At 39.2% G+C, this 14,203-nt stretch overlaps 1 protein-coding gene across 4 annotated transcripts in view; it reads left to right on the top strand.

Moving 5' to 3' along the window:
- Positions 1-14,203, top strand: part of TSC22D2 (TSC22 domain family member 2) — a 134,912-nt gene that overhangs the window by 35,101 nt on the left and 85,608 nt on the right. The window contains exon 2 of one of the 4 annotated variants that reach the window (XR_011199375.1): positions 9,812-9,962. The exons of the other annotated variants lie outside the window; for them this stretch is intronic. The gene's annotated coding sequence lies outside the window, so the exon portion shown is untranslated. The remainder of the gene's footprint in view (positions 1-9,811; positions 9,963-14,203) is intronic. 4 annotated transcript variants of the gene reach the window in all.

Here is a 14,203-nt window from a genome sequence, read left to right as displayed (position 1 = left end):
TTCATAAAGCAAGAGCGATTGTTAGTATGTGCTTCTGAAATCTTGGCTTCAGTAACCTACAGATTAGATGATAGTTAGCCAGTAACTGTGGTTCTACATTAGGTTTCATTTGAAGAGATAGAACCCAGGCCCCTGTTACAGCTCCCAATTTTAAAGAGCTATTCATTACTCAATCTGATACCATGACTGGTACAATGAATCTAAGGAATTACACTAGACATATATCAGAAGGAGAATCTGTCTTAATGTTAAAACCCTTTTCTATGACAATTTTCCATAAGTGGTGGGAATTGTAGGAGCTGTGGCCTGTTGTCATAACGCACTGACTGTCCAAACTGACTGAATACTGATCTTGAAATAGTCTGCCTTATTTTCTGAATTGTATCATCAGAGGAGTTCTCACATTATTGTTGCGAGAAAATACAGGTATTTTGACAACCGTCTCGGTTGCTGAAGCTCTTTTAAAATGCAAAATATTTCCTTAGGCATATTGCCATCCCCCTGTGTCCGCAGCCCTTAACGAGAGACTTAATCGCTCTGACCAGTTGTAATGCAACAGTCATTTGGCGTTGATAGCCCTATCCTGAGGTGTAAAATCATCTCTTCACTTAGGTTAGACACCTGCGTATCCTTTTCTTACTCCTGCAGTCATCCAAGGGAGCTGAAGGTCATATTCTATGCTAAGTCTTCGTTTTTTAAAGGGAATGTGGAATCCAAAGTCCAGGAGTGTCATGATTTATATTCCTTAAAAGCAGTATCACTGTTCAAAGGGGGGAGATTCAACTTACAGAGAACGACAGCGGCACTAATGTTGAGAAGCAGAAAAATGTGTGGCATACCATGCTCTACTTGAGAATGGGTTACAATGTTGCAGAAACTGGGAACAGTGCTGAGTTGGGATGGGATTCAAAAATTCACTGTTAAATGGCCTGACAAAATAAAAAAGGGTCACTAAGCAGTTTTCACTAATTGCGGAGGCCTAAAGTGATTTCCATCCTTTGTCCTTTAACATGAGTCGAGCAACACATGATGCTGGAAATGAAGATCTTGACATCCATTCTCAAAAGATGCACGTTTTTGTCTAGTGTTCAGTCTACATATAAATTATTTTCCCCAAGTAAAACCAAGGAATTTGTTTTTACAGCCAGGGGAGTAACACAGTCTAGCATAACGGACAAGAAAAATCTTGCATATGCAGCCGATACACAAAAGGTAACCTCATACAACACCTAAGATAAACTATAAGCTCTGTTTTCACGAATTTGGTGTCTGCAATGTCTGGCTGACTACAGAGTCACCTTCAAAACCCTTTTTTGAATATAGAAGCAACAGCACCGTCCCTATTCTCTAGGTGATCATGCTTAAAAAATATTGTAGTAAGGCAGTACATTTGAGTTTACAACTGGGATTTTCAGGTGTGTTTTTTTTTTTTTTTTTTTTTCTTTTCCTGAAATTAAAGCCAAGCGAATATTCCAATCCCTCCATAATTCTTGGTCCTCTGTTTAGCTAGTGATTTGAATATTTATTTAATAAGTTGTGTATGGTTGGTAACAGCTGTGTATGGCTTTGTTAACAGGTTTTGGTAGCGCTCTCCCGTTTGGTGCCTGGGTCTGTACATGTGGGGAATAGAAAAGATTCTACGTACCTTTGGAGTCTAATGACGCCAGTGGGAAATTGAGTGTGTGTCCACATCTGGACATGGGGAGGCATGTTCTGAGTTTTCACACATCCTGGTTGAAAAACAGCCAATTGCACACTATCCCCATTACAGAGTGAAAATCGGAATAATAATTAAGGATCCTAGTAAATGCTGCTACACATGGTATCTGTCATTGCCAGGGATGGTATTTATCCTCGGGTACTGCAGACTTGGACTGAGCACCAGTAATCTGTCACACCTTAAGCCTGATGCTGATATTCTTATAATACAAGTGCTGTATATAAGAATGGTAGGATTTATTTTGTCTTAAATAAAATGCAAAGGATCTCTTAAAATTGAAATGTTAATTATGATTGTTTTTGTATTTTTTTTTATTTTCCATCACTGGTTCTTGAAAATGTGTTGAATTTCTAGTTTGCACTGAATAATTCTGTAATACTTAAAACTCTCTAAAGAGGACAGAGCTGTTATTTCGTATTGAATAAATGCTTATTGAACGGTTCGTGGTATTCAAATCCCCTTGAAAGATGATGCAAATCCCATTAGTCAGGTATGTATTGGAAGCGTTGTTATGGGGTTTTATCACCACAAATATTCCTCTCTGGAGAAAAACCTGATTTGATATACTAAAAGAAATAGCAAAAGTAATTATTAATTGAACAAACAATATTGTGATGCAAGTGCCCTATGCACGATGGCTGCCACAATTAACAGTATGCCATTTCTTCTACTCCGTCTTCTCTCAATGTTACAATTTTGAAGTGGAGTCAGTTAGATTTGGGTGCCCGTGTCAGTTGTTTAAGGTAACTAGGCAGTTATGTTAAGAATTGTAACTCTGTAGCACGAGAGCAGAAGTGTAAGAAGGTGTAACTGTTTTTTTAAATCAATCTTGCATTTATAAAGATACTGTCCTCTCTGCTAATCCATATATATGTGTATATAATTTTAATTTTCCACAGAAAGCGTCATAATATAATTTTTTGCTTTGAAAGCTCAGTTTGTGAGGCTTAATGTTGAACTAGCATGTTGTGCCTTAATGGTACTTACTATGTCACCTGATTCCCCTTATGCTATTGAACACTGGCTTGCAGTTCAGGCCATTGCAAAGTTTAAATTTTTATGGCTTCTCCCCAGTTTTTCTTTCGACCCTGAAAAAGGGTTTTTGAGTTCAGAAGCTGTAGCCAGTACATTACATTGCTGCTGAAGATCAAGTCAGTACTTATTATGGGGCATTGGAGTGAAGTCACAACAGAAGAAATTGTGAATATTTTTTCAGCACGAGCTTAAAGAAGTGTCAGTTTAGACATGAGAATGTATGACTCAAAGTGTCTGTTTGATACTCGGCGTGTACTGAGAGGGAAACTGGTTTATTTGTGCCACTCAAGGAGTAGGATTCCTGTCATCCATTGGCAAGTCGCTAGGAAAGTCCCATTTACAAATGCAAGTCTTTTATGTGCTTGCTTCCATGTGGAAAGGAGGCCATCTTCTCAGAGACCAGAATAATTAGTTGAGACTCGTTCTGCTGTCACTTGGTAACTGCTTTTTTGGAGCAGGATCCTTTCTTGGTCCTCAAGGAGAGGGGTGGCAACTTGCATGTCTCATCTCCAATGGAGTTTGTAGATCCCAGATCTATTCAGAACCAGAGGGATGAAGGAGCAGTGAATCCCTAGCTTCTCGTAGTACCTCTACCAGCCTACAAATTTGCACCTGCCGCGCTGCAGATGTTTCAGCCTTGCAGGAGCCTCATTTGGGTTGACATTGTAGCACTGGAGGTCAATCTGGGATTCAGTGTTTGGACCTAACAATTAGACAGACTTTAAAACCCGGCTCTCATAGTAAAAAAACAGAATTAGGTGGTAAGTGGTATTGAGCTTTGCATCCAATCTCTGAGTTTTGTTATTCTCCAGGCATCAAATTCCCACAGTGAATAATGGTGTAACAAGCACAATCAGTTCCCACCCATCTGGTATTCTCACATCACCCAAACTCAGTGTCATCCTAGAAGGCCCAAGAACAGCCTGCGAAAAATCACTTCTTATCAAGTGGGTTTCAATCTTATGCAGATTCAAGGAGACAGTTTCAATAACCAGTCTTACTGCTTCATTGTTTGCTATTGGCTAGTTGTAAAGTACATTACTAAAAAAAAAAAGTTGGACTAAAGCAGATCATTTAAGGCAGTGGGGGAGGGGTGTTTTTTTTTTTTTTTTGGTGTGCTCGTTGCTTTGGTGAAGATATCACACCCCTGCACTTTGCCTATCATGCACAGGTCACAATATGCCATATTTGTTTTTTTACAGCCCCATCCATGGCAATTGTTAAAAGTAGCAACTTAAGGCAGTTGAGCAATCTCACTTAGGATACAGTGTTACCATAGAGCTAATCTGAGTTGTGCTGCACAAAAGCTGTTTGAGTGACATGACCCTAACTCAGATTCCCAAACTGCCTCGTAAGAAACTGTCCAAGACAGTATTGAGAGACCCACTGAAGCCCCCCCCCCACCATACACACACACAAACACACAAAAATATTTCTCAGTAACGATGGTAATCAGAAAACCCAGCCTTTGGCTGGCCACACAAACTATATTAGGCCAATAGCATGGGACCTGTAATCTGCTCCTGAGCCACTACTGCCTACCCAGTTCCTCTCAGCAAAATATTTTGTATCCTCTTCCAGCGAGACTGGCTACATTATTGTGGTCCATACCAGTGAGCAAGTGCTAAGTTTATCTTATTTTACTATATCTGCAGCTTGCCTTAGAAGTTTAACAATCTGTTTGCCCTTCACAGTTAGCTTGGCATATTGATGATCGATGAGGACATAGAGTATTCCTAAATGAATAGATCTTGTACAGGTCTGTTCGAAACAGATGTCTGAAATTAAATTGAACTGGAACCACACAAGCCTTTGTTTATGGTGTCACCACATAGATGTCAATTAAGATCATCCATGTCCACACCCAGTTGCCATGAATCATCTTTATTTTTTGTGTTTTTAATACTTAACCCTGCTCCATGCAAGGGGGTGCCAAAGCTCCTAGACTACCAGCTATACACCACATACATGCACAGTAGCCAAAATAGTTACTGACCAATTTGTGGTAGCATGCTAGATTTTTAGCAGCATGGTCCTTATTCCAATATAATTTAGCAGCATTTGAGGTCCTCCCACCAATAACGTTTTCACCATGAAGGTCAATTCAGTGCAAAAGGGTCAAGAAAAATTGGTGTGCATATATCTTACAAAACGCCACAAAAACTATGCTTGTATCCCCTTAAGACTTCCTCTCATGACCTGAAAATGTAATTGAATCAAATTTAAATATTTAGATGTGGCACCTTATTCTTATATTGTATATGGTCCTAACTAAACTAATCCTCGCATCCTATATAAAAATGCAGACCTGCCACTAGGTTGCCATTGTAACTCCTGCTTTGCTCATTTTGACACTGCAATCGACAGACTTTACAAATTTGGCGCAGAACATCAGATCTTCCCCTTAAACATACTTTTACTGCTTGCTGGCATGTACGAATTGAGTTTCTTATGAAAAACTGTCTCAACAGCCCTCTCCGCTCAGACACTAGGGCTGGACAGGTGCAAACAATATGACATGTCTTCCTTGGGGGTAGTTGCAAGGCGGCATGCAGACTCTGCTGTTCTCTTCCAAACAGGAGCGTTAAGATGTGCTTGCAAGTCTCCAAAACGAAAGCGCAGCATCTTTAATTTTGCCTTTTGGCTGTACAAACTTCCCAAGTCTTTAACTTTAAGGGTGCCGTACGTTTCTATTACTAACCATGCACAGGATCTTTTTGACGACACCGTTTTATCCAATAGAGATGAGCCTATTAGTTGGATTTAATAGGATAAAGGCGCAATAGAGAAGGAAAGACTCTAGAAAGGGTTATTTTGGACATCATAGTAGTAAAATGAGGAATGGGATCATCCTGAGTAGAGGATATTTTGGAAGAGGTGTAGGATGAGAAATAGAGTAGTGATTTGAAGAGAGGTGATTTTATATAGCTACAGTGGGATTAAAGGAGCTAAGACATAGGTACATAATTGCATAAAAAGGTTATCATATATATGGGAAGTAAGAGAGATAATATTGTATTATATAGCGTCCCTTTTATGTACATGCATGGATATCTATTTTGAAACTCAGGCTTTCAAGTGTTGCAGTACATGAAGCAAATTCATTTTTATCAATATTTTTAAGCTACAGATAAATGTTTACACTTAGAAATGTTTACCTACTTCAATATTTTCTAAATTTGAGTTACGAATGTCTATACTTTCTATTTCAGTAAAAAACATTAATGATTAGATTTTGTAGTAGATTAGTTGGTGTTCAGGATCAGTGCTTGCTGTTCCAAAGTTGAAACCTGCAGTACAACTAAAGACAATCCTGTGGTGGTGATGTGGTTTAAACATTAATTTGGATAATAGTATATTTGCTGACACTTACTGACCTTATGGTTGGATTCTTTGACCTTTTGCTTTTGATAGCCCAATTGTACTCTGATTTGCATTAAATGTGATTGCATATGTATGCCTAGATTATACACATCAGCTTGTCAAAGAGCTTAATGTAAAACAAGTTTACCTAGCAGTAATTTGCCTAGGACTCCGGTGCCATCCCATTCCTTTCTATGGTGGGTTGTACCCAGTTATCATCAATTTGGAGGCTGTTTTGTATCACAACGTCAGTGGTCCTTATCAAGTGTGTATCGATATCCTTCCACTGGAAAATGCCCCTGCTTTAAAACCTTGACTGGTGACTAGCTGGTAGGTGAATGCTGTATGTAAGGCAAAGGCAATGTCAATGTCAAAGCTGCTTTCAAAATAGCATGAACTTTAAGCTATTTGGCATATGAGTAAAGCAAGAGTTGTGGTATAGGAGGGTGTTTGGGGGGGGCAGCGATACAATGGTAAGGTTCATGCAATACATAAACATAACACTTCACTATTCACAGCTTGAATTGGAGAATTCATTCATCAGAGAAACTTCCTTGCATATACATTTCTTTCGTGTGTATCTTACATCCCATCTTTACATGCCTATTTTTAGAGCTGACAACGGCACATGTGAATATGCAGCTGATTGATACCAAAGTAGATGATGTACAGAAGGGCACATTCCTTACTCTTTTCCTTTGTCAGTCGAATTTGCATGTTTCTTGTAAGGTATTGTGCACATACTTGAGCTTCCTAGCATGTTTTCTTTTAAAGTATTTTTTTTTAATACTGCCTTTGAGATATGGCTCGGCAGCAGACTTGAACTACGTTTCTTGAATATGTTGCAGAGGTCTCCACTGGAACCCGGGAAGGATCAGGAAGAAGAGAAACCAACATTTGCAATGAAACGGGTCTCGCGTTTGCTCATGTTGGAGCTGATCGCGTTGTAAACTCCTAACCCGACTTTTCATCTATTGGCAAAAGTGCTTTTATGTACGTAACCCTAAAAAGTGCAATTAACTGTGTAAAGCGCTCGACTTCTGCCAAGCAAAATCGCGCTAAGAAAATAGAGAAAAAGTAGTCCACGAGCCGGACAGAAAACGGCGAGCCTCGCATGTTTTCTGTACTTGGTCGCTGCGCTCGAGGAGGGCTAGCCACCGGAAAAGGCATGACGTATGCATGCCTTCGACTAATGAAAGCAAGCAGATTTTACTAGGCAAGCCCACAAACCAATGAAAAACACTGACGTGATGTCGACAGGGCTCCAAGCCCTTTTCTAATACCTAAAGCGTCTCGCTGCGATACGCATGCGCGAGCGCATGCAACGCAGGCTCGACCCAAAAAGAGTGCTCACCTGCGGTCAGGGACGTATTTCTGCTTAAGGATCTAGGTCCCCGATTGTGCTCCTTACTTATGCAAGGTTGTGCCTTACTAAGTATAGGAATCGTCGTGTGCTATAATTTAACACAGAGATAAGGCACGTTTCACAGCAAACTCCTAATTTATGCCCGAGAAGAATGAAGGCTTAAATTGGTGTATGCCTTTCAAATAAGTATTGGTAGAGGCAATTGGTCTGGCCTTGCCAAGTTGATACCATGGTGACATTTTTGGCTAATTTTGGGAAAACTTGCAACAACAAAAATAAAATAAAAAGGGGGAAAAAAAAGAAAAATATTCACTGCCTAAAAATGGCCACCAAATGGGGTTAGTAAATTTTACATTTGTGGCTTTTCTTACTAATCATGTTTTTTAAATAACATGCCTGTCCGTCCTGTTATGCATTTTGCTGTCATTGTTTGTGAAGGACACAATAATAAATCACCACCTTAAACAAGCACAGACACTGCAGTTAGCTATAGTGTTAGTGTCACTTTAAAGACTTAATAACACCTTTGAATGACAAGGAAGCAGAAATAGTTTGAAACCTAATTGTACACCTAAACTGCAAGTACTATAACTAGGTGCTATTTAAGTAAATATCAAATGTAAATACAATAAGCAAGCATACTTTGAACCTCCTTAGTCACTCAAGAGGAATGAGTTATTTTTATTTGGATGGGGACAGTGGCCCCTGTGTGTGTATATTAATGACACTTTAAAGCATAAATAAAGCAAAAAAAAAAAAACATACCCTAGCATCGAAAACGCCAGACCTAGAATGTCAGTTGATCATTTGAGTAAGGGTCATTTGGGAGAAAGTACATGATTGTTATGAAACGATTCAAAGTATCAGTATTGCCGCATACCGATAAATACAACTTGGGGCTGGACTAGAGCAGCTGCATTTAAATTTTCCATTAAGTAAGAGCTCCACGCTTCTAAAAGCCTGTTGGTAAAAATCACATTTTAGTACACTATTCAGAAATTGAAAGCTCAGCTTTTCAATATTTGAACGATACATTCCAATGAACCTTTTTAGTGACGTCTCTTTTGTTTTCTACTTTTCCGTATTTTGTTTGGCGACATGCGTAAAAATGTCTGTCTACACTCACTTTCACTTGCTTCCTTTAGTTACAGAATAAGATTGACTAATAACTGGAATTATGCAAATGTTTGCCCTTCTAGACCTCGATCTGTACAATTTCTTTGTCTGCATATGAATGTTTACAGTAAATAACTGAGCAACCCAAATGCGAGAACGTACCTTAAGAACCATGTCATTGCACTTGGTAACCGGGAGTATATTATACACCGTTAAACGTTTATCTTGACTACACTTAATGGTGAACTTGCTTCTCGGTATTTTTCTTTACCCGTGATTTGTTTGGTAGTTTGAAGTTACAGATGATACAGGACCCTCCACTGAAACCCCTGCCTCCTTGGTCCTTATTCCTCCGACACCGCATAAATTGTGCTATCCTTGTAGAAACTTCCAGGTTAAACATAGTAACGTTTTTGGTCTCGGAAAAACTACTTGAAAATGTTTTTAGATATTTTATTTTTATTAACTATTTTTAAAATCAACTTGCTCGGTGAACTTGTGTAATGCATTGTCTTCTGAGTGTGGTTGGTATTCGATTTCCGTATATATGTTACATGGGAAACTCTACGTATTTAGTCAAGTGGAAAGTTAAAAATGTTTTTCTAATGCCCAAAATACAGCTAACCCAAAGGACGACTCCCAAGATATATTTTTTTTTTTGTTAAGCTGGTTTGCTAGTAATGGAGGTCGTTACATTTTGGGATGCTGTACACTTCTTTTAATTTTATTTTAAAATAAGTTCTGTTTCAGTTAATTGAATAGCATTTTTACATTTCATAACGGTAGATAAATATTTAAACTTTGATCCTACATAGAACCAATTTCATGCAACATCACAAATACATGCACATTTGTTGTGGTCCCCCCCCCTTCAATAATCAAATGCAAATGTGATCTTTAAAGACATAAATAACCCTTTGGCAGTAAGGCCCGTAGTATCTCAAAACAATTACATTTTCTACCTTTGCTTGGCTATATACAGTTGGCACATGCATATTCCTATCTAGAATGAATACTGCCATTTTAGAAAACCTTATACGTCGCTTCCTATATTTTATTTGGTATTTATATGTATACAGTCTATAGTTGTTTTAACTGCATCAAAACAGTCACATTCTGATGCCTACAACTACTTCACCCATAAAAAAAAAATGAGACTAAAATATTTGATTTGCTATTGATGAATGCACCTATACTTCTTGATCCAACAGGCGTGTTGATGCTTTATTGTGGTGTCATGGGAGAACAAGAGGAATATCTTCTGCCATACCACATCTTCTCTTAGCATCATGTTAGACAGGCTTCTAGATATATCCATTGCTTTCTGAATCCATCATGAGAAATCCAACAAACCAATCATTGGTGAGTTTGACAAATTGCTCGTTACAAGATGTGTTACATTGGCAAAATCAATTCTAAAGGTGCATATTTTATTTCTAGAGTGTAATTAATGCTGGCCGATGGTCAGGAAGATTGCTAGCAGCAATTTAGCATGCTTAGATGCCCAGCTCCTTAAAGAATGGTGATGGAGAAACCTGTAATCTTATCCCTCCTCTAATTGCCACAAATACTTAGGCGTAGATTAAATGTTAATGGGCGTTGCTTACGGGAGCTCCCGCCTTTTTCAAATCCTCCTATACACTATCTGTGGAAGTTCCATGCAAACACAGTTTATTCTTGTTTCATTCTGTCTTGCTGAAATCAGTGGAAGATAATCTAATTTCTTCTCCTGCAGATAACAGGGCAGTCTTAATTAATTGCAGACCATATCATCTTAACAACTACCACATACACCATTCTGTCTGCTTTGTAAAAGGGTTCTGCCATTGCCAGAACCCTTATTCAAATAATTTGACTTTGAAATGAGGAGGTTCTACTTTACAGATGGATTCATTATCCTTCAAAAGTTACTTGTAGGAATGAAATGTGACTTTGTCCTGACCAGCGATCTGTATCTGTTTCTGTCAAGCATAGAAACTTTGGCAATTTTTAGTGTATTCATGATGCATTTTTGTCATCCTCCTGCTGTTCCTTGGGGGAACACTGACGTCAGAAAATGCTTTACAATGAAGCAGATACTTCATTTTTTAAATACCTCAAACAAGAATAACCTTTACGTTTGCTGTTGCATTTCCACAGAATAGTAATGCAACGTGTCTAAACACCATTGCCCAGGCTGTTAATATAATTTTAGTTTTGATTGCCAAATGGTACCCTTATTAGTAAAACAGTAAAGAGTTGTGCCCAGAGTTTTTCACCCACTGGTTACATAAATTTCAGTGGTTGGAAAACTTCCCATTTGTGTTAGCCTTATTCAAGTGAAAATGTCCTGATTTTTGGCTACCTTTTTAATCCTATTTGGCACCTATAACTAGATTCTTAATGAAAGGATTCATAAATACAAGATTGTAATCCAAGTAACAGAGAACCAATTGTATGAGCTTTCCCACAACCATGTTAGCTTTAGTTACGTCCCTAATTAGACGTTTGAGCTTGCATGCACTGAGCACAACAAAATTTTAACATGTTGACTGACAAGTGATCACATTGAATTCCCTGCTCCTGATTTTTGTCTTCACTTTTTACAGCATTTACTACCTGACGCAGCGTTGATCTCTGGAAACGGGCATTCTTGCGGAACTCTTAAATGTGTTTAGGCCTCTTCACTTTAGAATTTTAGATCTGTTTTGGAGCACTGGTTTCCAATGCAGTTATGCCCTCTAATCAGTTGTATATCAGACAGCTCTATGGTGGTTCGTCCTTGAATTTCTGTTAACTAATCTTTCTTTTTCAGCAAAGTAATGTTTAAATTGTTTGTGTTGTCACAAGATTTGTTTTTTACAGCCATACTACCTGTGATGAAGCTTAAGCTGGGATTGGAGATCTGAAGAACCCCAGAAGAATTATTTATCGTTGTTTCTTCTACAATCTCCTGCGCAAACGTTGCTGTTGTACTCCTTATCTAAATGGTTTCCTTTAACGACCAGGGCACTTCTTTCTAGGAAGTGTAAGCTGTTTGGCTGAAATCTCTTGTATTGCTTTTTCCAGAGACTAGGTTTTAAGAACTGCTGTTGAGAACTACTAAGGTTTGTAAATGAAACTATCACCCAAACTTCTGATTAAGGATCATGTTTGGATTCAACCTCCTGGGCATATTTAAAACTGCCGAGTGATGGCATGAAATTAGTTTGTTCTGCTAAGATGCTACTCGCTTTCTCACCGCCATGTTCCGACCGCAAATGGTTGTTATTTTGCTTTATTCGAATACTTTCCTCAGCATTTTTTCAACCTCTTAATTTTTTCGGTAACTCGAAGGAAATGCTGCCTAACTGATTTGTATACATGATTCTCAATGGCCCTCTTTAATTTGTTAGGCTCACATTTGCTGATCTGAATGTACTTGTCATTTCGTTTGGCTGTAGAGCATTCAGAAATAGAATTATTCTGAAACATTAAAAACTGACTATGATCTGTGGCTCTTCTGATGCCCCCATTTTTTTTTTTTTTTAAATATATTTTACTTTTTTTAAAATTGTAGTTCGCAAGTGCAGGCACTTGCGTTGTTGTTGTTGTTTCACCTACCGGTATGACTGACACTAATTTTAGTTTTAGCCTCATGACCTTTTGAGTAAAAACTGGTTTGTATTTTTGGGAAACTTGTTTATAAATGATATCCAACTAGTGTGTCGTTTTAAGTGACAGAGCCCTGCCATTTTAACTTCGTTACTTGGCAAACTCCATAAAGTATGTACCCAGTGGAATTGTTGCTTAAATGTTCTTTTAAGGGGCCTAGCTCTCCTCGAAGCATCTCGCTGCCATTCATGAGCCTTTGAATATCATCCTCCTAAATGGAACACGTTTTACAGTAATGTACCTGCACTTACCCTCAAACACACTAATTGTTTTGGACAGGTGATAATGAAGCTCACCAAACACACTAAGCTATTAAGAAACTTGTGGAGTGTGCTTTTTGGGGGAAAAAAGCTGCACTTCAGGTTATCCCTATAGGAACATTTACAACATTGGGAATTGCATCAAATCATCATTCCAATATAATGAATAAATGATTTTTCTGCTACCTGCCCAAGCCAGGCTGTAGTGGCAAACCTTGATGCTGCTGTTCATTTGCTGTCTCCATTGTAGATATTGGCATGGATCACTCTTCTTAAGGAACAAAGCAATATGTTCTGCGGATCCCTTCTGTAAGCTGTCAGTGCTGCGAGGTCTTAGAGAGACATTCAACTTCTTAGCTCACAATAACAGCTCATGGAAGTAAGCTTATAATCTGCAGCCTCAGTTGTTAGTGTGATGAGAAGGGTGTTGGTTCTTTAACTCTCTACGTTTTTGGCTTTTTGTATATAGCTTTCCAAGGATTTTGACATACAAAAGTAAAAAAATGTCGACGCCGGTTTGTTCCCCACTCCATGTCGGAATTTAGCAGAATTACCGTACATAAGACAATATAATTTTTGCACACACTGGGCTGAAATAGTAGTTACATTTACACTAGACTATTGAGAATGTTAAACATCCTTGTAGTGTTGCGGTTGCCAAAGTCTTAATCTGAGATGATTTAGATCAATGAATTGTTTACAAGGTCCTAGGTAACAGTTTTTATGCAGAGGACTAGACATTAGCGTCCTCTGGCGTGCAACAGGATGTGAAAATCTTATCCTCCATACAAACTAGTTCAGTACTCGTGCCCCCCCCCCCCCCCCCCCAAATAAAATAAAACACCTTTCTTTTCACCCTCTTAGAGGGCAGACAGCCCACTAGACATCAGGAATTGGCAGTGGGAGGACAATTAGGCAGGTGCCGCAATGACAGTGTCTAACCCCAGCAGTCTTTCACAGTGACAGGATGGGTCAATGTTGCAGTCCATTCCGTGAAGGTCTAGTGGACTTTCTGCCTTCATTGCCAGCTCAAACAACCCCTCCTGCAGACCTCTCACCCCCTCCCCAGGTTGGGTATATAGGTGGTAGACACACAAATTTGCCCATCCTGTGGAGCTGAAAGCATATCGGACAGCTAGGAGGTGGGGCACTGATTGTGTCACCCCCAAGGGCCCTGTATCCAGATGTACCCAGCATTGCCATTGCAGGCTGAGTGTACTGGGGCAACCCTAAAAAGATATACTCGACATGGCACACTCTGTGTTTCCTGTTCACCATACACTGCATATGTTATGGGTAAGTCACCCCTCTAGCAGGCCTTTCAGCCCTATGGTAGGGTGCACCTTATCATATGTGAGGGCATAGCTGCATGAGCAGTATGCCTCCACTGTACCCTTTGTAAACCTAGGACATAGTGAGAGAACAGAGAAGCCATTCTAATGTGTGTACTGGGCACTGGTCAAACATGAGTTCCCCAGCTACATAATGGCCACTCTGCACCCTGGGTTATTTGGTATCAAACAACTCAGAATACTAAATCCAAACTGATAACAGTATTGGATTTAACCTTTAAATGTACCCAGGGGGCCACCTTGGAGGTGCCCCCTGCAAAAGCTAATCCTAACTGGCAGAGTTGCTGGCTGGTTCCATCCATCTGCCACGCCAGACAGCCAGTTTACAAACCTGAGGGAGAGCCCTGGCTCTCTGGTC

This window comes from Pleurodeles waltl, chromosome 11 (assembly GCF_031143425.1).
Source record: "Pleurodeles waltl isolate 20211129_DDA chromosome 11, aPleWal1.hap1.20221129, whole genome shotgun sequence".
NCBI lineage: Eukaryota > Metazoa > Chordata > Amphibia > Caudata > Salamandridae > Pleurodeles > Pleurodeles waltl.
Note: the sequence above shows the minus strand (reverse complement) of the source record. Positions and strands in the feature narration are given on the sequence as shown.